Raw genomic sequence first — 26,747 nt, 5'->3', positions numbered from 1 at the left:
TCTAGCAACAGGTCTAGGAGGGCACCTTTCCTAGTTGGCTCCGTTAGCACCTGTACCAAGAAGTTATCATCTAGGTGCTTCATGAACCTCCTGGACTTGCTCGTGTCAGCCGTGTGGCACTCCCAGTTAACGTCCGGCAAGTTGAAGTCCCCCATAAGGACAAGGGGAGTTAATCTCGAGGCCTCTCTTAGTTCTGTAAAGAATAATTTATCGGCGCTATCATCCTGGCCAGGCGGTCTGTAATAGACTCCCACAACGACATCCCCTTTATTCGTTCGTCCCTTGATCCTTACCCAGAGGCTCTCAACTTTGCCATCGCCGACCTGAAGTTCCACACAGTCCAGCCCCTGCTTCACATACATCGCCACCCCACCACCTCGCCTACCCTGCCTGTCCCTCCTGAAGAGCCTGTAACCATCTATCGCAACACCCCAGTCACAGGACTCATCCCACCAGGTTTCGCTTATGCCGATGATGTCGTAGTTGCGGGACTGGGCCAGGACTTCTAGCTCATCTATTTTATTCCTCATACTGCGTGCGTTTGTGTAAAAGCACTTCAGGTGCGTCTCCTTACACTCAGCACCTTGTGGATCTGACCAAAGGACCCCACTGGCACACAGCCCCTCTGATTCTAGCGTACCATCCCTTAGGTCTTCACCGGCTCGCCTGGTTTTAGCCCCTTCCCCCTTCGACTCTAATTTAAAGCCCTATCTATCAGCCCTGCCAACTCCTGACCTAAGATCCTTACCCCTCTCCGAGAGAGGCGCATCCCATCCGGTGCCATCAGGCCCGGTGTAGCGTAGACCTTCCCATGATCAAAGAAACCAAAATTCTGCCAGTCACACCAGTCTCGAAGCCACGAGTTTATGTGAACAGTACGTCTTTCAGCTTCGATCCCCCCTATCGGAAGGACAGAGGCAAACACCACCTGCGCCCCTGATCCTCTAAGTAGTCGCCCCAAATCCCTAAAGTCTCTTTTGATCGCCTTCGGACTTCTCGTTGCTACTTCATCGCTACCAGCCTGAAAGACCAGTAGCGGGTAGTAGTCAGTGGGCCGTACCAGGCGCTTGACTTTCTTGGCAAAGTCTCTCACCCGAGCCCCAGGGAGGCAACAGACTTCTCTGCGGGTTGGGTCCGGTCGGCATATCGGTCCCTCTGTCCCTTTCAGGAGGGAGCCCCCCATAACAATAGCCCTTCTTTCTTTTTTGAAGGATGATGTGGCAATGCGACGTGTAGGTCACATTGTCTTAGGCGCCCCCTCCAACTGGGACGGGTGTTTGTCTACTTTGTCATTTAGATTGTCTTGCTCTAGTCCTTCATATCGATTATTTAAGGGTAGATGAGAAGGTGAGGTGGGCAGAGAGAGGGCTCGCCTACCACCCCGAATAGGCACCTGCCTCCATTCCCCCCCTTGATCTAGGTCTCCTCCCGCTGCCTGGCTGGAGGAGCGAACCTCCGTCTTCTGCGTAACAGGAGACGCCTGTGCCGTGGCAGTCTCGTGAGCCTGCCTCAGAGAGGGTAGAGCGCACCTCCACCAGTCAATTTCCCTCTCTGATTCCCTGATGCTCCTGAGCCTGTTCACCTCCTCCCGGAGCTCCGCTACCTGGCTGAGCAGTTCTTCAACCTGGGCACACCTCCCACAGGCATACCCACCACTGCTGTCAGAGACCGACAGAAGGCTGGGGCACACTCTGCAGCCCAGGACCTGGACGGCTGCGTGTTTCCCCGAGCCCTCCGTCTGAGTAGCCACACTGGCAACCGTGGCTGGAGATGCCTCATGAGATGCGGAGGCCACGGTTTTCTGCCTGGTCGATACCATGGTCAGGTTCTACGCAAGCAGGTTACAAGCACCGAAGGGAGAGGCAGCTGCAAAAGAGGGACGATGGGCCCCCCGCTCGCCCTGCCCGCGTGAACTGCCGCGCAAACTGCCACGCCCTTCGACGTGCCACGCCCTGTTTGCCCGTCCTGTTCGCCGCGCTCCTGGTCGCTCGCGCTCCCTAGGGGCAACTTTTAAACAGCCTGGGAGGGGGCGCTGCTGGCTCCGCCCTCGCCTCGTCAGCCTCCCTCGCGAGGACAGCCGGGTCCTGGCGGCTCCCCCGAGTGGCCTCGATGCCGGACAAAAAGCCCTGCCCGCCTCGGTCCCCTGCTCCGCTGCAGAACACGTCTGCCCCGGAGCCGATCGCCTCAGCAAATGGCTCTAAAACGGTGGCAACGCCTGATTTAAATAGCCCGCCACTGACGTTGCTGGCTCCGCCCTCGCCTCGTCAGCCTCCCTCGCGAGGACAGCCGGGTCCCGGCGGCTCCCCCGAGTGGCCTATATACCAGATAACAATGCCATATACCAGATAACAATGCCATATACCAGATAACAATGCTTCTTGGGTCTTAAAATGAGTCACACAAGTGGCAAACAGGATGGAACTGGTTAAAAATAAATAAATAAATAAAATAAACTTATGAATTTCACCCTAAACTACTAAGAAGGAAATGACAAAAATCTCTAAAGCATTAAAAATTATCTTCAAACACTTTGTAGTATATAAGGTACTAGATAGATGTTATTCATAGATACAGGAATTACTTCCTCTCTGTTTCAGCTGGTGAGCCTTCAGCTGAAGTATATAATTGTTTTTCACAATTTAATAACAGCATAGAGTAGTTCGTAGGAGATAATGATCGGGACTCCTCGACCCTGGAGGGAGGAGAAAGAGTCTGGGAAGTGGAGATCTTCCCCCTTGTTAACAAGGGAGCGGTTTGGGAGCGTCTGAGTGGGCTCAACGCACACAAATCCATGGGTCCCAATGGGATGCATCCATGTGTGGTAAAACAGTTGGCAAAGGGATTTGCCGAACAGCTCTCTATCATCTTTGAAAGGTCCTGGAGAATAGGAGAGGTGCCTGAAGATTGGAGGATAGCCAGTGTCACTCCGGTCTTCAAGAAGGGCAAGAAGGAGGATCTGGGAAACTACAGGCCAGTCAGTCTCACCTCTGTCCCTGGTAAGGTGTTGCAACAGTTTGTTCTGGATGCCATCTCCAAACAATTGGAAGAAAAGAAGGTTATGAGGAGTAGTCAGCATGGATTCACCAAGGGAAAGTCGTGCTTGACCAACCTCATTGCCTTCTATGATGGCATCACCAGCTGGGTAGATGAGGGGAGAGCAGTGGATGTCATCTACCTTGACTTTAGCAAGGCTTTTGATACTGTCTCCCATGACATCCTGAGAGCAAAGCTGAGAAAGTGTTGGATAGAGGAGTGGACAGTAAGGTGGGTTGAGAACTGGCTGACTGGCTGAGCTCAGAGGGTGGTGATCGGTGGCGCAGAGTCTGGCTGGAGGCCTGTGACTAGCGGTGTTCCCCAGGGGTCAGTGCTGGGTCCGGTCTTGTTCGACATCTTCATCGACGACCTTGATGAGGCAATAGTGTCTGTCCTCAGCAAGTACGCTGATGACACAAAGCTGGGAGGAGTGGCTGACACGCCAGAAGGCTGTGCTGCCATTCAGCGAGACCTGGACCGGCTGGAGAGATGGACAGGAAGAAACCCAATGAGGTTTAATAAGAGCAAGTGTAGAGTCCTGCACCTGGGAAGGAACAACCACATGTATCAGTACAGGCTGGGGGACGACCTGCTGGAGAGGAGCTCTGAGGAGAAGGACCTGGGGGTCCTGGTGGACAACAGGTTGGCCATGAGCCAGCAGTGTGTCCTCTTGGCCAAGAGGGACAATGGGATCCTGGCGTGCATTAAAAGGAGTGTGGCCAGCAGGTCAAGGGAGGTGATCCTTCCCCTCTACTCTGCGCTGGTCAGGCCTCACCTGGAGTACTGTGTCCAGTTCTGGGCTCCCCGGTACAAAAAGACAGGGATCTCCCAGAAAGAGTCCAGCGGAGGGACACAAAGATGATACGGGGCCTGAAGCATCTTCCTTATGAGGAAAGGCTGAGAGACCTGGGTCTGTTCAGCCTGGAGAAAAGAAGACTGAGAGGGGATCTCATCAATGTGTTTAAATACCTGAGGTGTGGGAGACAGAGGGATTTGGCCAACCTCTTTTCGGTGGTTTGTGGGGATAGGACGAGTAATGGTCACAAGACAGAGCACAGGAAGTTCCGCACTGACATGCAAAATAACTTCACAGTGAGGGTAGCACTGGGACAGGCTGCCCAGGGAGGTTGTGGAGTCTCCTTCTCTGGAGATATTTAAGGCCCGTTTGGATGCCTACCTGGCAGCCTGCTCTAAGGAACCTTTTTTGGCAGGGGGTTTGGACCTGATGATCTTTCGAGGTCCCTTCCAACCCCTTAAATTCTGTGATTCTGTGATAATAGCAGAACAGTAATGATAAACTGAGAAAAAAAAGTCTGCAGAGGAAAGTAAGGAATTGTTTTAGTTCAGCTGAGAATGGTGATATTCTAGTGATTCAGTTTTATAATTATATTTGTAAAGTTTTGAAGTTAACAATATGATTTTTAGCAAATATTTGTACTTATTGTTAGAAAAATTGTACTTCCTACAAGGGCAACAAAACCCTGAATGATACACAATGGCTCCTGTTGGAGCATCTTTCCATTCTTAATTCTGAACAGTTTAAATATTCACCTGTCAGGATAATCCAGATTTACATTTTTTTTTTATTAGGTTTGAATAAAATTTATTATTGAAGCCCCTTATGATTTTCTATAATTTTATAATTCTATAATTTTATACCTACTCAGTGACATCTTATTGTAAAAAGGTAGGGTCTTCAGCTGCTGCAGCACATGTGGCTATGCAAAAATTACTTCACGAAAGGTGAAACAAAGTGTGTAAAGACACAGTAGAGGCATGAAGACCATTATGATATTTAGAGAAGCAAGAGCTTTTTTCAAAAATAAATATAGGAGTAAAGTTAAAAAATAAAAATAAATAAATAAATCAGATCTATAAAATCACTTAATTAGAAGAACAAAGATAATTATTCACATTAAAAAGCTAAATAATTGGATGGAGCTTTGGACAACCTGACCTAGTGGAAGCGGGGTTGGAACTAGATAATCTTTAATATCCCTTCCAATCCAGACCATGCTTTGATTGTATAACTGTGACATCACTGGATGCAAAAGTCTATCTCTGAAAATAAGTAAATAAATAAATAAATAAATAAATGAAAAATTAGTTGTGGTATTTTCTGTAATATAAATCAGTACAGAAAGAAGATTAAAATAACAAGAAAAAAGTAATTATTTCTTAAAGAAATGGTAGATTAACAATAAGTGAATAAATAATAAGTAAATAAAATAACTTGGTTCATTTTCATTAAATTCTAGTAATTTTACGAGTCTAACTTTTAACAAATGGTTTCAATCACACTAACATTTTGTCAATTAAGCTCTGTCTTCTGGGAGCCTAGAAATTGTTTCTAATGATGTGAAGCAGCGGTATCTATTCACTCATAATAAAAGTAGCTTTTATTGGCCTTTGCTAATACCAGTGAGATCTTTCTTTTACTTAACATGAAAGGAGGAAAATCATTCAATGAAGTTATTGCAGTAAAAGCTTTAAAGATACACTTTTTATGGTTCCTAAACTTTTTAATTTTGTTTACATAACCTGGTGCTATTTTTCTAAGTCATATTTCATATACTATGATTTTAAAACGATTTGTATCCATTAATTTTCTTATTTTCTGTACTTTCATTCACTTATATATATATGTATATATATAAGTGAATAATATATATATACTTTTTTTTTTCCCAACAAGGTAGACATGCAGTCTTAAAATGTCATATTTTATCACAGTATGAATTACAAACAGCAATGTGTTTTCTTAAATTTGTAGAGCTAGTGAAATTGGCAGAAACCACACTCAGTCCACCCCACCAGTTCAAGCAAAGCCAGTGACATTCTGGCATTATTATAATAAGCGTCCACTGATCTTTCTGAACTGAACTGGTCTAGTCTAACACTCTAGATCTATATTTCTTTTGAGATTATAGAGGCAAAAATTAGAGTTAACCGTTTAAAAGTGGCAAAAAACATTTTCTGATAAATTATAGGATAAATTATAGTCAATAATGCTGGTACAAATAAGATCGTGTTCCCACTTAGGGTTCTTTTTTGCATTCTCATTATATGTTCCTTTAATATTCACAGGTGACTACAGTTGTAAACTAAACAGTTGAGGTTTAGTTTAAATTGGGATGAAGGATACATTAAGAATTTGGGAATCATTGCAAGAATCATTTGCTTAAATTTGCAAATTAGGGTAAATGAAGGTTAATCAAGATGAGCATTCCCAAAGTAATCTTTCAAAGGAGTTACTGGAAGAATTTAGGTCTCTTTTACATTCTCTTTAGGGTTTCTTCTATATTATGCAACTCAAGAACCTTAAAGTATATGCAAAGAACAGTTTCAGAAACATGAACTGGTTCTTTCTCACTCCTCAAATTCATTAGTCCAAGGTTTTGACAGTGTCCATATTCTTGTTACTATTCCTAAGTGATGGATTGTTTGATGCTTTAGAGAGATGAAAAAAAAAATGAAGCTAAATGACTACATATGTCTATGCCTTCAAGGCAAAGCCATTAGGACAGAAAAACAGCTTTTAGATTTATTCCATGTCAATCAACTTTGGCCAGAAAGTGCATTCTTCCCTTAATAGGTTACTTTTATAAGTGCACATACTGTAATTGCAGGGCTTGATTCATATGTGAGTTTTAGTTCCACTTTCCCCTAAATATAAACTATAAAACATAAACTGATAATGTCAAGTAATTTTCTCATGTAAGTATGCTGAGACAACCAAGCTGGGCTTCCAACCTGGGGAGTGCAAAATACCTCAGCTAGAGTGTTCAAGAAAATATAATTGCTACTTTAATTTTGTTAGAGCCAAATAATAATTGCTTTGCATTATTATATAATTTTAAATATACTCCTTAATAGGAAGATATTCTGATTCAGTTTTAATGATTGATAATATTCAGAATTATGTGCTTGTTTATTATAATTTAAGTCCATCGACATATAAATACTTCCAGTTTAACATTTGAAAACACGTCTAACATTGTTTAACATTTGAAAACACATGAACTTTTAAATACTTTAACCTACTATGGAATGATCACTACTCACTACTTCCTTTAGTAACTTGTTTATTCACTGATGGTAGAACAGCCAATTCCAGACTAGGCTTGATATTGCTAGCTTCTCTGATCCCCAGAGATCAAAGACTGAACAATTGTGTCAGAACCCGACAGGAATCCTCTCACATTTAACAGCAGTTCAATCTAAATACATCATTAACCAAGAAAATTACATATTGATTCAACACAGAATATTTGTTTGGGTGGTTTTCAATTTCAGTGAAGTGCTGCTTGAGTGAGACACATACTTTTGAAGATGATATACAATGCAATGCACTACAGAACTGTCTTCTTCTCAGTGCCAAACTCTTTTTATTCTAGTTTATAATAGTTTTAGTTCTAGTTTTATTCTAGTCTGCTGACAAATTTACGATTTTACAACAGTTCAGAGGCAATGGACAGATCGGAAGAATTAGAACAGTAGAGTTAAAATGGTATTCTTAATTCCTAATGTTGAAAAGTAAAGTGTCAAATCCACAAAATTATAAGACATTTAAGAAAATCAAAATATAAAAGGATCTTTTGGATTTCCTATTTACAGGATTACATTAAGTAAAATGTTTTTCACTGAATTCATGAGACCTATATACCTCCAAATCAAAATACAGATTTTTATGCATCCAGTTGACTCTGGATCTAGCACTTTAAAAAAGAAGACACATTCAACTTCTGTGAGATTCAAGAGATATTTTAGTCAGGAAAGTCTCATTGCTCATGTATCAGTAGGAATTTTTTCAGTACAAAGTATTCTCTATTTGAACAATGCATTCACTTTTTATACTAGTACAACTCACAGATACTGTGACAGAATTAGTTGCAGTGGGAATATAAAAGGGCATTTTTGATTTGGGTGTCAGTACTGCCATGTTCAGATGCAATCTGTGTGCTTCAAACTAACATCACGAGTTATGAAAAGACTACCATGCAGCCATTCTTTCTATCAGAAGTTCTTTTCCGCAAGGAGCTGCAGCCAAAATTTTCATGAGGGGCAGGGGTGATTCAGTGTGTTTCTTGTGGCAGAAAGGGACCCAGACATCCAGATATATGCCATGTGATAAGGAAGAAAGAAGGTAAGAAGGGTCTGACTACTACATTCTGCCTTCCATAAGCACCTTGCATAAATTAATGGGCTTGTCCATATTTATCACAGAATGAGTTTAGATAAGTCTGCAGTTGACTACCTTAGAAAATCACTGTCTTTTCATGTGCTTCTCTAAAACATACATATAGACTAGCAATATTTTGTTGCTTGGTCAGGGAAATAGTGTTGTAAAATGGCATAATTTGCTTCCATAATGGCAATTATTTTTTTTTTTCCCTATATAGAATGACCTCCAAACTGCATAGTAGAAATAGTCCCTAGCACATGCTGGTCCTTTAACTAGCCTGGGTTAACTAGCCAAATGATCTGGCCAAAGCCATACCAAGGAGCACAGTGGTATTTACATCAGGCAGAGGGCAAACCAATTTGCTGACCCTGCACAGATGAAACCAGTAATATACTTTCCTTTTTGCTTCAGGTTCAAGAGGCGGGGCAGGGCAAGGTGGGGTGGGGTGAGGCAATAAAGTAGATTCAACTGTTAAGGCTCTTTACCAAATTGTTATTAATTCTAAAATATTCATGTATGTGATAGTTTTTAGTAATGTATATGAGTGTTTTGAACTGTTGGATTTTTTAACAAATATTTGTAGATGGGCCAATTTTAATGTAGTTTCCTTGGGAAACTGTTCCACTGAGACCATTAAGGGTGTTTCTAAATCCATGCTCCTTGCTGAATATGTACATATTGACAGAGTATCTAATGAAAGATTACTTCACTGTTAAAGAGGAAAAAATCCCACAAGGAGAACTAATGTTAGCTCTGCTGTCTGGGCCAAATTTGACTAGCATAATTGTATTATGCTACAATTGTATTGTAGCATAATTGTATTATGCTACGGTTCTGAAGGGCAGAGGAGTCCAGGAAGGCTGGGCGCTCTTCAAGAGGGAAGTCTTAATGGCACAGGAACGGTCTGTCCCCACGTGCCCAAAGACGAGCTGGCGGGGAAGAAGACCGGCCTGGCTCAACAGAGAATTGTGGCTTGATCTTAGGAGGAAAAAGAGGGTTTATAAGCTTTGGAAAAGTGGGCAGGCCACTAAGGAGGACTTTAAAGAAGTAGCGAGGCTGTGCAGGGACAAAATTAGGAAGGCCAAAGCTCATCTGGAGCTCAATCTGGCTACTGCCGTTAAAGATAACAAAAAACGTTTCTATAAATACATCAACACAAAAAGGAGGACTAAGGAGAATCTCCATCCTTTACTGGATGCGGGGGGAAACTTAGTTACAAGAGATGAGGAAAAGGCGGAGGTGCTCAATGCCTTCTTTGCCTCAGTCTTTAGCGGCAATACCGGTTATTCTCTGGATACTCAGTACCCTGAGCTGGTGGAAGGGGATGGGGAGCAGGATGTGGCCCTCATTATCCATGAAGAACTGGTTGGTGACCTGCTACGGCACTTAGATGTGCACAAGTCGATGGGGCCGGATGGGATCCACCCAAGGGTACTGAGGGAACTGGCAGAGGAGCTGGCCAAGCCACTATCCATCATTTATCAGCAGTCCTGGCTATCGGGGGAGGTCCCAGTTGACTGGCGGCTAGCAAATGTGACGCCCATCTACAAGAAGGGCCGGAGGGCAGACCTGGGAAACTACAGGCCTGTCAGTTTGACCTCAGTGCCAGGGAAGCTCATGGAGCAGATCCTCCTGAGAGTCATCACGCAGCACTTGCAGGGCAAGCAGGCGATCAGGCCCAGTCAGCATGGGTTTATGAAAGGCAGGTCCTGCTTGACGAACCTGATCTCCTTCTATGACAAAGTGACGCGCTGGGTGGATGAGGGAAAGGCTGTGGATGTGGTCTACCTTGACTTCAGCAAGGCTTTTGACACCGTCTCCCACAGCATTCTCCTCGGGAAACTGGCTGCTCTTGGCTTGGACTGGCGCACGCTTCGTTGGGTTAGAAACTGGCTGGATAGCCGGGCCCAAAGAGTCGTGGTGAATGGAGCCAAGTCCAGTTGGAGGCCAGTGACTAGTGGCGTCCCCCAGGGCTCGGTGCTGGGGCCGGTCCTCTTTAATATCTTCATCAATGATCTGGACGAGGGCATCGAGTGCACCCTCAGTAAGTTTGCAGATGACACCAAGTTAGGTGCGTGTGTCGATCTGCTTGAGGGTAGGAAAGCTCTGCAGGAGGATCTGGATAGGCTGCACCGATGGGCTGAGGTCAACTGCATGAAGTTCAACAAGGCCAAGTGCCGGGTCCTGCACCTGGGGCGCAATAACCCCAAGCAGAGCTACAGACTGGGAGAGGAATGGTTGGAGAGCTGCCAGGCAGAGAAGGACCTGGGAGTGATGGTGGATAGTCGGCTGAATATGAGCCAGCAGTGTGCTCAGGTGGCCAAGAAGGCCAACAGCATCCTGGCTTGTATGAAGAACAGTGTGACCAGCAGGGCTAGGGAGGTGATCGTCCCCCTGTACTCAGCTCTGGTGAGGCCGCACCTCGAGTGCTGTGTTCAGTTATGGGCCCCTCGCTACAAGAAGGACATGGAGATGCTTGAGCGGGTGCAGAGAAGGGCGACGAAGCTGGTGAGGGGCCTGGAGAACAAGTCCTATGAGGAGCGGCTGAGGGAGCTGGGCTTGTTCAGCCTGGAGAAGAGGAGGCTCAGGGGCGACCTTATTGCTCTCTTGTACCTCAAGGGATGCTGTAGCGAGGTGGGGGTTGGCCTGTTCTCCCACGTGCCTGGTGACAGGACGAGGGGGAATGGGCTTAAGTTGAGCCAGGGGAGTTTTAGGTTAGATGTTAGGAAGAACTTCTTCACTGAAAGGGTTGTGAGGCACTGGAACAGGCTGCCCAGGGAAGTGGTGGAGTCACCATCCCTGGAAGTCTTCAAAAAACGTTTAGATGTAGAGCTTAGGGAAATGGTTTAGTGGGGACTGTTAGCGTTAGGTCAGAGGTTGGACTCGATGATCTTGAGGTCTCTTCCAACCTAGAAAATTCTGTGATTCTGTGATTCTGTATTCTGCCTACCTAAATTTGTCCTGCAGGGGATAAAGTACACAGTTTAGTCTTCATAGTCATTCAGTCTACAGCCTCATTGAGAATGTCATCAAAGGTGCCAAAACAGCTAGTTATCAGGGAATCTGAAACAATCACATATAATTGTTTTACTGAAAGTGGCTAAAAATGCCAGTGTAATTCCTTTGCAAAAATAATGATTATAATGATTTTAACAAATTAATTGGCTTTAAAAGTCTAACAGAAGGATGTCTGAAAATTGATAATGGTAAATCAGTAACCATACTGAACTTGAATTATAAATCTCTCCTGCGATTTGTGCTGTTATTTAGTTTTCTGGTTTATTTTTAGGACACAGAAATTTTCATCACCTTTCCCAACAGGAAGAATCAACATGCTGTGCACAGGAGAGGACATTTTCCACTAGGGAAGCTTATACCACTGCTGTGGTGGGGATCTGAGTTATGATACTTTTCGAAGTGGGGTGGACGTTGCAGCTAAATCTCTGATGGTAAAATAGCACCAGGTTTTTTTCTGTACTCCTTATGTCAACTACATGGTCTGTTTGAATCGCTAACACAGAATAGCCCTTAATCCTCTAAATCAGGGAAACTGCATCCACACTGCCTATGGGACATGGCAACTTGCCAGTGCTAACTCCAAAGCTGTGCATGGGAATTGTATGAATTTTGGATGTATCAAGTCAAAACTGAACCAGGCATCATTTTAGCAATTTTACAGAACAGAGAATAATATTAATACCCTAGAGCCATTGACCTAACTGTTCAGTTAACTACAGCTGGCATAACCTATGGGATTAGGGGAAAGGAAAACCCTGAAATAACTGCTCAAGTATTCAGGCAACAAGAATTGAGTTAAATCTGAAATATTCCTATTCATATTATATATTTCATATATATTATATATATTCATATTATATATTTTCAATTATCTATATTAATTATCTAATTTCAGTTATCTACATGTATATTTATCAGTTATCTAATTCATTATCTATAGTAGTCCTATTCCAAAACACACAGGCACAAACATAAAGCCACATCTGATTTGTACTTAGGAATCCTCTAAGATCAAGAATCAGTGCAGATAGAAATTACATCCAAAGAGTCCCTAGAATAATTTAGAAAGCATTGATATGGTTCAGGCTAAACATCAAAAATGTATCCTTTACAAGCTTTCTTTATTCAGGATCTTGATCTAATCAGTATATGAACATTATCACATTTTTTTGAATTAAAGTTATGTCCTTAACACTGATCTATCTACTACTTATGCAAAAGAAATCATGCTCACTCACACAATATTCATGTGTTTACACTGTAGAAGGAGTACCTGTAAATTGCAGCTGCTGGGACTGCTTATTAAAAGTACTGCACTTTCTTTGTCTCTCTTACTAGCAATCTTTTAGGAATAACTTTAGAGCTACTTTATACAGTGACATGCTGCAAGACAGTTAACTGCCAACCTGGAACAGAAATGTCTAGCATTTCAATTATTTCTAAAATATATATTTTAAATTGCAAGTATAATCTAGTACCTAGAGTACTATTTTTTTTGTTTGTTTGTTTGTTTGTTTTACAATAGCACTACATGGAATTCTTCAAAATAATGCACGCTCTAAATAAGTCTTTTCTGAATAAACTTTAAACTATTTGAGAATAATCTAGGCATAGGTTCAGTACGTTTCAAGAATATTCTTATTTGAAACACATTATTGGCAACCAATACCTTGCCTAACTGCAAAAGGAATATATATCATTGGCTATCAGTCTTACTTGTCCTCATTTGTACTGGTGTAAACCTGGAGAACCTCCAGTAAAGTCAATGGACTTGAACTTGTACAAAACCTTAATATAAAACTGGGATGAGCAACAGCACTGTCTCCTGTGAAATAAACAGACTTCATATTCCATGAAAAACTTATGCTTCACTGATTATGGTTAATACATACTCTTATGACAATGTGACAATTTGCAAAGATCGTGAACTGGGTATTTTATGTCCATATTTATTTCAAGCTTCATTTATGGTGAAGAGCCATTAAGATTAGAGCTGATTAAAAAAAGAAATAAAAGAAAAGAAAAAATGGACTAGGCTTTTACTCATAAAATTTGCAGTTAACTCTTACTTTCTCTCTCTCTCTCTCTCTCTTTTTCTGTTTTTTTTTTTTTTTTTTTTTTTTTTTTTTTTTTTTGTGGAGGTGGATTGGATTCAGTGAAAATTTCATAAAGACTTTTCCTAGAATTTTGGCTTTAAGCCAAAGGATTCATAATTAGAAAAGGATTCATATTTAAGCCCCTTGATCTGTGTTTGTTTTTAATTCCAGATTGGTCATTTTGGGGAGTAAAAATTTCTTTTCCTGTCTTTGTTCCACAAAGGCCTTTATAAAACATTTGGAAATGTCTTAATGTTAACTTATTAGCAAGCATGGGATGAGAATTGAACTACCAAGGTTCTCAGAAAATTGTATTCCTATTTCCCATCCTGCCTTATTAAGGACAATTTCTTATCAATTCCATTTCAGAAGTACACAAGTATTTACTTGCATTAAAAATTGCAATGCCCAAGCAGTAAGGTTTTGTTGATAGCAAAGAACTTACTCCACATTAACTAGTTGTTCATTGCAGTGATATAGCTGATGGTCTCCATGGCTTCTTCATTCGTCTGTTTTGCTTCTTGTCACCAATTTTTTTTATCTCATACTTAGATACACTATTTGAAAGGAAAAACTTTGTTCCCAATAGTAAATGTTTCTGTCTAAGAAATACTTATTTAACCATTGCCAGTTAGTGCTCCCCTAAAAGCAAAATAGAAGTAGAATACTGTCTAAGGATGGAATATCTTAAATGTGTGGAGAATGTCAAAGGATAGTATAAAAGCTTCCAGCAGTTTGATCTATATTATATTTTCTTTAAAATTGTTCAATAGCAGTTTTTCTGTAGCAGATATCACAATCCCTCTTGTTGAATATGCATGTAGAAAATCCTTGCCTCTTTAAAAGCAGTAGGGACATCTCTGTGCTTGCAGAACACCTGGATCTTTAGCCAAAGAGTTTTCAAGGAGATGATTTCTGTAATGAACCATTACAACTTTACAACAATGAACCAACAACTTTACAATGAACCATTACAACTTTAGTTGTAGCACAATTTAATTCTATTATAGGTAGGTAGATTTCATTCTGTAAATGCTTACCTATAAATGCCTACTCTCTTTGAACATGGTTAAAGTCTTGGCCTGAACAGTTATTATGTCATTGCTTTCTATTGGATTGCTATGCATTTTATGAAATCTATTTCATTTTATCAGTGTTGTATTTGTTGTGTATCAATTTTAGTGGACATGTCTTTGTTCTTGCTGTATGAAAAGGAATATAAGAGCACCAGTTTACAGTCTATAGACTATTTGTTAGTTCAAAAGCCTCTGTCATATCCATTTTTATTCTAGTCACTCTATCATAAGCAGCACCATGCTTTGGAGGCACACCATGCTCTTTAGAGAGATATCTTTGGTAGATTTTTACTAGCTATTTTTTATTGCTTCAATTTAAAAACTCATGCTATCATTTTTTTTTGGCAAAAAAAAAAAAATATCACATTTAGGTTGTTTTAAAACATTTTTTTTACACAAGTACAGCACTAGCTCCAATAATAATTCCAAGTGCCCTGAAACCAGGAATAGATATCTGCTTTGGACCAACTGTATGAAATAAATATATTTTCATGTTTACAGTTCAAAAGTCCATTCTGTCAATTTTCAGATATTTCTGAAGAACCTTAACATAATTCATGGTTATGTGGCAAGACAATGGTGCATCAGTTTCCTGAAATGTGTCCAATTACTTGATAAAGCTTCTGGTCTAGTGTTGTCTTTTATGAAATTATATCCTTCTTTTTGTTATCATGTGAAAATTATGATCAGCAAGGCCAGTTTCATTCAAATATATTTAAAGCTCTATAAATAGATACTATACTATATCATTAACACAGTTTTAGAAATATTTTACCACCTTTGATCTAAGATCTTGATTCTCTTAAATTAGTTGAATTAACCGAACTACTTAATGGTCTGCATTTCTGTATTTGGCATAGCAAACAGCAAACTCAAATGGTTTGACTTACCTTGGTAGGTAAATGACATCTTCACTCTATTAATCAAGGTATCTTGATAAATGCTATATGGTAATATCACTGAAGATCAGACAAATATCTCATCACTTTTATGACTTTAATTGCAGACAGCAACTGAAGCTTTATATTTTCATGCATAAGCTCTGTTTCAGTGCTAATTTTTTAGTGTACCACAAATTGGGCTACATATACCAGTATGTGTTTCACAGTCTTTACTGTGAAGTTTTACTTACCACTATCCGGAATGGTTTGACTGTATGTCATCCTAAAACTGAGAGATGTTTGTTTGATTTTCATTAAAAGCACAAGTTACAAGGTCAGCCCTAGTAAGGGAGATATATCCAAAGTTAGTGATTTCTCTGTATATGTCTGAGGTATGTATTCTTATTTAAAAGACCTCCTTCCTGTCCTTTCAACAGCGATAACAGATAAATTGCTTTATTCATTAAATCTCCATTCATTAAAAAAATTAAACACTAGAAAGTATTTGAAGCAATTCTAGTTGGACCAGGCATGCAGGTAGGAGGGACAAGAGAGTTGAACGTGCTTGGTTAGGCCCCAGTTAGAGGAGAGTTAAGACAGAATATAGTGCAAAAAGTTACTCGCAAAGTAAAAAGCAAACAAACCAAAAAAATCAGGAAACAACAACAACAACAAAACAAAACACTATTATCCTGATATTATCCTGATAGCTAAAAAAATATGGAAAGCAAATTATTTATACATACTGAGATTTTATTCCTGATCTGGAAACTGCAGAGTTTTGATGTCCCCCTTTACAGGACTTAGAATTTCATCAGAGCTCTAATTTCCTGATTTCAGTATAATAAAAATAGCAAAATATCCTGAGGATACATTGTACTGAGGTAAAAATGTAAGTTTTATAAGTTTATGGACCTTCAGTCCATAAAAGTAATTTCATTTCAATTATTTATATATTTTCAAACATTGCTCATTTGGTGAATGTAAAGTCCATTCAAGAAGCATTTAAAAAATAATAATAATATTTTAGCATTTAAACTACCTATTTACAGGGCTGATATTTAAATCCCAATGCTTAATTTTAACATATCCTTAAGATGAGAAAAGCAAACCAACCGAAACTTGTTTAGTAGGGCACACAATCTAGTTTCTAGATTTAAGTATTATAAGCCATTAAAATTTGAATTATTATTATTATTAGAGAAAAGCAGAGATTGAGCTACATGGTTTCTACATGATGCTGAAAGTCTGTCTCTACTGTATACTACATATTTTCTAATTGAATAGATAAAGGGAAAAAATACTTTGTATATTTTTGTAAAACGCAACATAATCCACATGCATTTACAATGTTTGACAGACAGAAGACCGAGTTGCTTGAAAACTTAAAGCAAGACATATTGTTCAAAAGGAATGGAAAATGGAGACTTGTTTGTAATCAAGAAAAGGAATAGAAAATGGAGACTGTTAAGTCATGGAACTTAAAAGATTGTATGTTACCTTTTCTGATTGTATAGGTATACTCGGGTTTAGTATGTAAATGCCATGTTCTGTATATTTAGAATGTTTGATGTTCTTGTGTGCATGTTGGTGGAGCGTAGACTCCCCACATACCCAGAGCTGTTTACTTGCCTTTTACACCTTCTATAAATATTACTAAATTCAGATTGAGTTGAGACTTCATTTATAACAGACTGCAAGCCAGAAAAAGGTACTAGAGTAACTTTGCCATGTCAAAATTTTCGGTATTTTCATCCCCCCACCCTTTTTGTTGTGTTCACTTGCTAATGAACTTTCATCTCCCTTAAGTTCTTTAGGCTGACAGTGTGGAGGAGACCTTACCTTCAATCTTACATTTAATGAAAAGCAGGGGAGGGAAAATGTAATAAAAAGTGTCTGAAGTGTCTGACCTTGCTCCAATGAGAGATGCTGCAGTGTAAGATCTTTCAGTTTATTTGTTGGGAAATAATAACATCAAGAGTTTGTTCCTCCTAAACACTCTGCAATCGTTCTGTTCATGTACAATCTGGTAGAAAAGTGTTTGGGAACTTAGGAAGTGCTAATGGGATATTCATGAAGACATCAAACTAGATTTCAATGGGAGCTGGGAAATGATTTTGAGAGAACTGAGGCTGCAGAACACTGAAGTTCACCTATATATGGGAGGGAGACATTTCCTGATACTGAGAGAGTATAAGGATGTACATGCTGAGATACAGTTAAAGATGAGACCAGCATCCCGTCTTTGCCCATGACTTATTGGAAGTATTTAGGTAGAAAGCATATGGCAAGTGATAATTTCCCTACATATTCCAAATATACATCTCCCAGTTCTGCACAATCTGCAGTTTAAAAGAACCTCCCAAACCTGAGCTTGCAGTAAGATTTGAATAGACCTTTGCCTGATTATTTTTAAATATAAGTTGTTTAAACATTTGGAATTCACAGCATTCTGAAGCAGAGAGTGAGTTCTACAATATCTAGTTATGTCTTGGATAATAAAACTTTTTTTTTTTTTTTTTTTTTTTTTTTTTTTTTGGCAAAATGTTTGCTTGCTTGATTATTTCTTCTGATGCCTACAGTGTTGTGCTAGGTGAAACAGTGGAGAAGCATTACTTGATTTCTCCACATAACAATTTTTAATCTTTCTTTGTCATACATTCCCTTCAGTTACCTGTTCTTTCACACAAGTTTTCATCATTCAATTACTCTTCCCTGTTTCTAGTATATTTTGTGAGAATAAGCAATTTGGCTAGGCACAATGGTTCATTTCCTTGGCAACTGGGGACTTATAAATCTTTTCGGTGGAGGTTATTATAAAGATTAGAACAGAACTGAACAACACCCTGAAAGTAAAAGTAACTACTCAGAAGCAGCTAGTGTACAAGAAGGAAAGGAGAGAGAAGATCACTAAAAGAGAGTCATTATCACACAGACTGTTTCATGGACACGGCAACTGGTGACCCTGGCCAAGAGTATGTCCTGAAAATCAGTTTCCTATTGATTAGGTCAGCACCTGTCTGGTGATATTTAAGGTTTGCTGAGATGCCTTAATAACTCTGTGAGTGAGAGAGGCATCACAAATTGCTTGTGTTTGTCCTTACCCCAACAACAAACCTGGACAAAACTAAATGTACTGCCAATACTGTCCCCTCCTCCACCCTTTCTCATCTAAGCTTCTTCATGAACAATGTGAGAGTTTTCTCAAGAGATCAGCAGCAAACTAAAACTGTAGATCAGTGGTATGGGTGGCTGGGCCTTGAGATGACAGTACAGATACATTCATAATGGATGAATTAAAAATAGACTATATAGTCTAACCTACTACATATCACAGGCAACTAATTTCAACTAAATACTATATTCTGTGCCAAAAATTCTGAGTCCAAGGAAAGGTTCAGTGATGTGCAAATGTCATGTATTGCTCCTGTAGATAGTTTGGATGCAGCCACTCATTTTTGGGTGGGAAAACTATGCTATCTAGATGCAAGCCAACTCATGCCATTTCTTTTCAAGGCCTGATAAGGTGTCCTGGTCATTATACTGTTAGCATAGTCCCAGACTAGAATGAAGAATGAAACAGAGATCAGAGGGAGAAGTTGGCTGCTTAGCAGCACTTGCTTATGGATAGACTGCCTCTATTTTTCTGGCATACAGAAGGCTCCTTTCAGCCCTTTGCTCTGTACTGATGTACTACATGCCAGGCAGTACCTTTTGCATCATATACCTATAAACTTAGAGTCATAACCCATTCGTTGATGCACAGAGCATTTATTTTCATTGAAAATTAACATTCTATCTTGGAAGTCAGAGTACACACCCTCCCTGTGAGATGAGAAACACAGAGTAAAACCTTAGGATCCCAGCCAAGAACTCCGTAACAGCTCATTCTTTCCAAGATAGTCACTTCAAGTTCTATGAATTCAATTTTATGTTCTCTGACCTTTTTTTTTTTTTTTAATATTGAAATTTAGCTTTTGTGATATTGCTGAGTAATTGAAAAAATACAAATAATTTTTGAAGAGGACTCACACAGAAGTACTTTATGTCTGTATATGTATGTACACCACATTTCTTTACATGTATGAATGTATTGTAAATGGTAACAGTATACCATTACTTTAGATTATTGGTCTTCTCTCTACCATCTGTCTTGTTTTCACTAGCATTCTTACAAGGCTAACAAACATCTTTTTCTAACACTTGACAAGAATACTTCTTCAAACTGACCTTTGTAGGTAGCAAAAATAGCCCAGCTTCTAGGATTTCCAAACTTTGCAGTCATCCAAAGAGGCTGAAGGCACACACCATTTCATTTGAACTTGCTATCTCAGTGGAAATAAAAGCACCAGCTATTTGTTACATACCATTGAATCCACTTTAAACTCAGGACAGGATTACAATGGAAATAACAAACTTTGTCTGAGCAAAGACAAAGCATCAATTTAACAGTTTTTGTTTTGTTTTGGCTTGTGTTTTTTGTTTGTTTGTTTGCTTGTGTGCTTGTTTATATGTTTTTTCTTCCACAGTATTGTTCTTCAGAAAGTCCCCAAATAAGCCTGGAAATTAACAAGTCATTACCGAGTACAAATGAAATGTCTAAACATTCTCTAATACTCTTCCCTCAACCCCCATCTGTTTCCTTTCAATTCAAGGAGACAGTCTGTATTCTGGTTTTAACTGGCACTGCCTGTGTTTGAAAATGCCAAGGAAACATTATTTTAACATGTAAAGTTTAAAGAGCCTTCAGTATAGTCAACCACTCGCTGAGTAAATCAACTTAAATAAAATTTAATCTTACTCTTTCATTCCTAGACAATAGATCTGCCATTATGATATGTTTTACTGTAGATAAGTTTTAGGGATATGTTAATTTGCAATTTACATGTCAGAGAAGAAATTAACCATGTGAAAGTTCTCAAAATCTTACAGTTCTAAGTAAGCTGCTAGTTTGTTGGTGGTGGTTTGTTGGTTGGGTATTTTTGTTGTTTTTTGTTTTTTACTGGTAGACATCATACACAGTGTCTATATTTCTTAAAATGCTTAAAATGTGTCAAAAAGATTTGTACCTTTCATTGTCATTCATCCAGTTTTTTAGACTTTGCAAATCTTGATTGGGAATCTCTATGTTCACCTGTATGTATAAGAGGTACACAACCTCATTTAAAGAATTAAAGAAAGGAGAAAACATTTCCAAAGAAATAAGTGCATTGTACTCTACCATATACTTTTCTAATATTCTCTTCAGTGTTAAATGTATATGTGGGGCTACTAAAGGGTATATTGTGCTTTATAACCAGCATAGATGTGTGTCATCTTGTAGACAAAGTAAAGTTTTTCCCAACCAACTTCACAATCTTCAAAAATGATATAATAAGATGAAAACTATGAAGGAAAGAACATAGAAAAGATCTCAAAATAAGATTCAGGGGAACAATGGGAACATTTATTACACTTTTAGTAACCTTAATAGAGTATATATATACAAATATATATATTTATAATTTTTCTCTCTTCCCTTTTCCTTTTCCTTTTTTTTTTATTATTATTATTTTTATTTTATTCTCTTTTTTTGTCTTTGTCTTTTTTTTTGTTTGTTTGTTTTCTTTCCCTTTTTCTTCTCCTTTTCCAATATGCTTTTTGTATTAAATAAATATTTGTACTGGTTTAAATTCAATAAGAATAAGTCCTTTTACTACAGAACCACTGTTAAAAAATGTTTTGTCTGTCACCCGTAATGATGAAAGAAACACAGCATGATTACTACTCTGAGTCACCTCCATCTGGATTACTGTGATGGGTTTAATGGCCCATAATATAAACATCATATTACTATCAGTCTCTCGTGTTTCAGGTTGACATTCATACATTCTGTGATAAACAGCATTTGAGCATTGCTATTGTTTGTTTTCCCCTTAAAGGTAAGAGTTGCCTGACCTTTAGTACAAGTTGCCTCACCTCATCAATATGATAACAATACTAAGTTTAGATGTCTGGGGAGGGGTAGAGGATCTTTCCCACATCTGTCCAACTGCATACCACTGATCAGGGACAGCCCTGTTGGTCATCATGCAGTGCCCAAATCACTGCAAATCCAAACCCAGGGTAAGAACATAAACTGCCACAGATTTCCCTTGATGTATTGTGCCAAGCTTGCAATGTACTGCAGTTTAAAGGAAGGAAGGAAGGAAGGAAGGAAGGAAGGAAGGAAGGAAGGAAGGAAGGAAGGAAGGAAGGAAGGAAGGAAGGAAGGAAGGAAGGAAGGAAGGAAGGAAGGAAGGAAGGAAGGAAGGAAGGAAGGAAGGAAGGAAGGAAGGAAGGAAGGAAGGAATAAAAATATATGTTTTCATTTTAAATGAATAAAAGCTTAGGCAATTTCAATTTCAGCATGTATATGCATTGCTTTTGAAGGTGTTTTACTAATAAAACCCCACAAAATGAACACATATAAAAGAAAGAATCAAATCAAATCTTCCATAAATTCGAAAATCAGAATGTCCTGAAAAAGGTATCACAAAGCAGGTAAAGTGTCAAAGCTCACATAAAACCTGAGAGGCACAACTGGGAACAAACCCAGAAACTTTTTAATAACATTTCAGAATTATTGGTGCCTGTGACACTTTTGTTTGAAAGATGCAATCCATGCCAGATAAAATACAAGTTTCATATATATATATATATTCTGGGGCACTTATAACAAGCACTTTTTCCTTCTTTGGCTTTTTCTGTATTTAATAAATAAATAAATAAAATTAAAGAAAAAAAAAAAAACAAGTATGAGAGTTTATACTATTGCACTATAGAGACAAAAAAAAAAAAAAAAACACAGGTCTTGCTTTGTTTGAAGCTTTGTGTACTTTGCAGAAGAGAATCATGGGCATCTACTTTTTCTTAATGGAATGCTTGTTAAATTACTTGAGGGATGAGTGGCTTCAGAGATGTGGCAATGGGACTTAGAGGCTGCCACATTGCTTGCTGCTTGAATATAAAAGCTCTATGAAAAAACATGCTGTGATGCACCAGGCAACCTGAAGACCAATAGAAGAGTTGGGAAAGAGACACACAGCTCTTCTAGTTCTTGTAATTTAGTAAAAATAATTAATATATGTTACTCATTTTTAAATTGGTTATTTTGACATAAAGGAACTAAAAGGTTAAGGATGTCTATATACTGTGCAAGTATGTCAGTTCCTGTCACACACTGCAAAATTAAACATATATAGGTTAAATGATCTGCCTGATAACACAAGCAGAGTCCTTTGTAATTTTTTTAATATGTTGTTCCCCGTGTCTGTGGAATTATTTTTGAATGAGATTTTATTTAATTTTAATTCTTACGGTGGAGAGGGGAGGGGGGGGAGGAGGGGGGAGGAAAATGAGGCATTGAACGCCAAAGGGGAAAGGGTGAGTGGGTGAGTAAAAGAATAAATTGCACAAGATAGCTTGTCTGGGATTGGCATGACTAAAAGTAAACATATGCCTGTGAACTAATCACATTAATTCTTTTTATGGATAAGTGAGAGAAATTGGCTTACTAAGGAAGGTTTATATCCTTCTGAAATATGGAAATGGACGGACAAGGTCAAACAAAACACTTTTTGAGCTGCTTTTTTTTTTTTTTTTGTCAGCTGTTTATTAATGAACTGTAGAGTGGCAATGTATAGACTGGGGTGACGAAATTTTAAACATCCAACAATGAAAGAGGCAAAGCTCACATTTTCATAGTTATATCAGAAAATATAGTCATCCTGTACTAAACAGTTTAAACAATACACACAATTTATTTGATACTTGTTCTGATTTCTCCTCTGGGGAAATGAAGTAAAGTCATTTCTGAATAGATCAAGAAGGTAAGCTAAAATTTTAATAATCAGTGAACACAAACTGCCAGACTCACAGGGCAAGGGAGAGCTGTTTTACAAACAGTGCACTGGGGATTCAGGATCAGCTTTACATTTACAGGTGCTCCTGAAGGTGAACTTGAGAAAAATAACTTTTATATATAAATATATTATTAGAAAATGACAGCTGAAGATGGGGGCCAGATTTACAATATTTTATAGGAAAAGGGACTATCAGATATATTTTTAATGACTCATGAAACTATTTTTAATTAATGAACTATAACAATATTAAATAAAGGTACTACATTTTAGGTACCATATTTTGTCATATGCAATGTAGACCACATAGATGTTTAGATTTCTTTTTGTTTGATTGTTTTTATTTTCCATAAAGATAAAGTTATGTCAGCTTTCCACAGCCTGTCCAGCATAAAACTGATTTAACCCAGGTTTAGCTAATCAGAGAATGGCACTGCTGAACAAAACAGTGTACATCAGATACCTTCTTGCATCACTATGGGAAAGACAGTGTGAAGAAGCAGAACTGCAGTTCACCCACACTCCCCATGTTCACACACCTTGAATTCTTGGTACTATTAAAAACTCATATGTTTATTTAGTAGTTTCCAGTTGTGGCTTCAAATCCATACCAATCAGTTATTTGAACCTCTACCTGCAATTTAGTCTAAGACCTTAAGCCTGAAATCACTCACTCCAAACCAATAAAATTTTTCATTGGGCTACTTTTCCCCTCTCCCCAATGAAAATGCTCACACAAGAGTATATAAACTTGGAAAAGGAAAGATATTAGGAGATAATTTTTATCTTAAAAAGATAGATGAGGTATCATGAAGAGCATATAACATAAACTGCAATAGCTATTTATGTATTTAAAATGCATTTAATATGTTATTTAATGTTACCTAAAAAACTCTTTGAATGACAATGATTGTGTAATTCCACAAGTATAACTAGGTCAGACATATTGCATTCCTCAAATATTCCTTAAGTGCTGTGAGACTCCACTTGAGCCCAAAAATAGCCTAGAATTGTTGATTCATAATGTCATAATGTAAGGAATAATTGTTTGACTGGCTTTTGGAGACCAAAAGCTTGTCTCCTAAAACTGCAAAGGAATTGAAAGAGTACATTTTTGTTGGAATCATTATTTTAATGTTGCTGGAATATCTCTGTATCATATATCAAATATATATAAATCTATGACTACAGACCTAGACAGAGGTTCATAATTTTAAATTACATGAATTAGCTCAATATTTTTTTTCTTTAAGAAAAATCTTTCATCAAAAAGATGACAATTTGCATAAAGTGAAGAGATTTACTTTGAATTCCACTTTGGTATGATTCTTTGATTTTAAATATTTTGCTGTTTTTCAGTATGAAGAATACAGTAAACTTAGTTATATACACAGAACTGAATGTTTCATATTCCGTAACTGCCATTTCATTCATAGTTGAAAAACTAAGAAAATTTAAATTTAGCTTTGGAAATATAGTAGATATTGGTGTTTAAGAGAAGTGAAGAAATAAATATTAAAGTGACTATAAATGGAAGTCACATCCCTTAACAACTAACTGAAATTGAAATGCTGTATTTTGTGTTTTGTCTAGACTCCTTCCAATTAATGGTGATAAAAGGTGGTTTTCATATGCCAGTTTAACAGTTTATACTGTCCCAAAAGAAGTGTCAATGATCTCTGAGATTAAGTGCATTAAGAAGGTGCTGACTTCCTTCTACTAACTTCAGAGGAAGCTTTAGCAGCAAGCTGACATTAGCACTGACATATTTTTATCAATACAGCAAGACTCTTGTATGGAACTTTAGAAATTAATACTATAAATACCTATATCTCAACTAGTCATCCTAGACTTTTATTACTTATGAAGATAAATAAGTGCTTCTGGAGTTGTTTCATTTAATCTATCTTCGTTGTCTACCTTCAGTTTTAAATAAATAATCAGGTGCCTGTGTAATAAATAGCAGGCTCTCTTAAAAATATGTTTTTTTTGACCATAAAAGAAGGGAAATTAAGAAACTAAATACAATCATCCACATTGTATGTCTACCTTAGCCACATTATGGCAAAATATTGCCTGAAAAGTTCCTCTTAGAGTTCTCCAGCAGAGCAGACTTCATTTTAATTATGAATATTAGAAATTGTGTATGCATCAAACAGAAACATCACTATGATACATTTAAAAAACAAAAAAACAAAAAACAAAAAATCTAATCACTTACAAAGTAAGTGATATAATAAGTAATTATTTGTCTAATTTAATTTTTTTTTGCTGACACAAAAGGAAGATTCACTGAGATGTGGATCTGGCATCATCTAATGAAAAGGGAGATGTGAGCTCATGAAACAATAAGGCTATCAGGAAACCATTGTTTTTTATAACTGAATGGTACCAACGACTGTATAGATTCTCTCAATTCATTTATATATTTCTTTACACAGGGTCTTGGGAAAAGAATCAATAAATACATTTCTGAAGGACATGAAGTTAGGATTAGGTAGTCAGAATTGGCAACACAAGATTCCTCAGTCGACTAAGTTGTAAAGAAGATGTAAAACAGAAAAGATATTTTAACTAGTGGGACTTCACAAGAATACTTCACCAGCACTGTGTTTCATTCAAAGGTATAAAATATATGGTAGCAGGCAGAAATCAGATAGCTAAAGTTGTTAACCTTATCCATCTCTATTATTCACTCACAGATATGACTAACCAAAGGTACAGATGTCTAAGTTATTTGTATTGCAGGTCCTGTATTGCTACAATATTCAGTCTCATAAGTAAAAAGCAGGCATTAGTTCATTTGAATAAGTTAGGTTAGAAACATATTTCTTCTTTAATATACTGGGTTAGAAACTTTCTTCCCAAGATACTAGACATTCTGCTCAGTGGCAGCATCTATCAGAAGGGTAAGATGGGAGAATAACTGGTGGCTATAGCTGTTTCAGCTGTCTGAATTTAATCCTCTGTCACATGTCTGCTGGAGTCTTCAGTGAGATAAAGCACTGCCAAGGATTAGACAGACTATTGGTGAAATAGATTTTAATTAAGAATATTGATTTATTGAGAATTTAGGTTTATAGTGTTTTCTCCCGTTCAACTTTGAAAGACCAAGGACAAAATATTTTTGAGAGGGGGTATTAACTGATATAGGTAAGGCAAAAGCCAAGTAAAATTGTTATTTAGCTTCTTCTTAAATTTACGACTTTTTACTCAGTGCCTTACCTTAAATTGCATGAAATTACTTGATGAATTAAAAGGTCTTAAGTAACTTTCCTGAACATCTCAAAGTTAATCAATCACTCCTAAACATACTTAATGCTTGCATAAGATTAGTGCAATTGAAACTCCACAGAATATAAGGTTTGCTATTTTACACACTGTCCTGCTCCAAGAAGCTTCTACTCTATATATCAAAGTCAAGTTGAGAAAAAAAAATAGAGGTGACATGAGCTGGCAAGAAAAATGGGACATTTCTTTTCCAGTTCCTAGTTCAAAGCCTGTCTTCTGTATCACCTGACTTAAAAAATTAAATTTTATATAATTAAATGTCCATAGCTTCTGGAAAGCTGGAA

The 26,747-nt window shown here is 38.2% G+C and overlaps 1 long non-coding RNA gene across 1 annotated transcript; it reads right to left on the bottom strand.

Annotated features, from left to right (window-relative positions):
- Positions 1–2,361: 2,361 nt before the first annotated feature.
- On the bottom strand, positions 2,362–15,608 carry LOC311435077. The gene is made up of 3 exons (XR_014691912.1): positions 15,541–15,608; positions 14,168–14,247; positions 2,362–3,514 (listed from the first exon to the last, which is right to left on the bottom strand). It is a non-coding gene; the product is annotated as an uncharacterized lncRNA (long non-coding RNA).
- Positions 15,609–26,747: the final 11,139 nt, after the last annotated feature.

Source organism: Aythya ferina, assembly GCF_964211825.1.
Source record: "Aythya ferina genome assembly, chromosome: 3".
Taxonomy (NCBI): domain Eukaryota; kingdom Metazoa; phylum Chordata; class Aves; order Anseriformes; family Anatidae; genus Aythya; species Aythya ferina.
This window is presented reverse-complemented; position numbering and strand designations above follow the sequence as displayed.